This window comes from Zalophus californianus, chromosome 15 (assembly GCF_009762305.2).
Source record: "Zalophus californianus isolate mZalCal1 chromosome 15, mZalCal1.pri.v2, whole genome shotgun sequence".
NCBI lineage: Eukaryota > Metazoa > Chordata > Mammalia > Carnivora > Otariidae > Zalophus > Zalophus californianus.
In genome coordinates, this window is record NC_045609.1 from 87,994,755 (window position 1) to 87,995,663 (window position 909).

A 909-nucleotide genomic window follows, 5' to 3' on the forward strand; every position below is an offset into this window, starting at 1 on the left:
CCTGTAGATATCATTAAATTATTGATATAGCTTAGGTTTTATAATTTTAGCTGATCGTTGTCTTCAAGGGATAAATTCCAAGCACTCAATGTATTGTTAATTTAAAATAGTGACTGCATTTAACTTGCTATAAATGTTTTTGGAATTCTTAGGTCTGTGTTCATAATTGAGACTGTACCATAATTTTTCTTTTCTTGTCTTTATTTTATTTTTTTAGAGAGTGATGTGAGGGGAAGGGGCAGTGGGAGAGGGGAGAGAGAGAATCTTCAGCAGGCTCTGTGCCCAGCGTGGAGCCCGACGCAGCACTCACTCTCACAACTCTGAGATCGTGACCTGAGACAAATCAAGAGTCAGACACTTAAGCACCTGAGCCACCCAGGCGCCCCACCATTGTTTTTCTTTTAATGCTATCTTGGTTAAATTTTAGTATCAGGGTTAAACTAGATTCATAAAATCAATTGGGAAGAGTTTCTTTCTTTCTTTTTTTTTTTAAAGTGGGCTCCATGCCCAACATGGGGCTTGAACTCATGATCCTGAGATCAAGAGTCACACACTCTACCAACTGAGCCAGCCAGGCACCCCTGAGAAAATACTCATTTTTTAAATAATTTTTCAATTTATATGGAATTGGAAAAATCTGTTGCTTAAAATTTTGAAATATCCACCCATAAAATTGTATCAATCTGCCACCACTTATGGGAAAAATCCTTTTGCAAACTTTCAAATTCATTCCATGGTTGTTCACCTATTAAACCCTTCAAATTTCCTCTAAAGGCAATTTTGGAAAAGCTCATTTTTTTTTTTTTAGAAAATCACCCCTTTCTTTTAGAGGTACAAATTTATTTTAATGTTGTATATTTTTCACTTATAATTTTTATGTTATGTGATTTTTTTGAGAATTGTTTTTGA

At 34.8% G+C, this 909-nt stretch overlaps 1 non-coding gene across 1 annotated transcript; it reads right to left on the reverse strand.

Moving 5' to 3' along the window:
- Positions 1-504: 504 nt before the first annotated feature.
- On the reverse strand, positions 505-577 carry TRNAK-CUU. The gene has a single exon. It is a non-coding gene; the product is annotated as a tRNA-Lys (tRNA).
- Between the last annotated feature and the right edge of the window lie 332 nt (positions 578-909).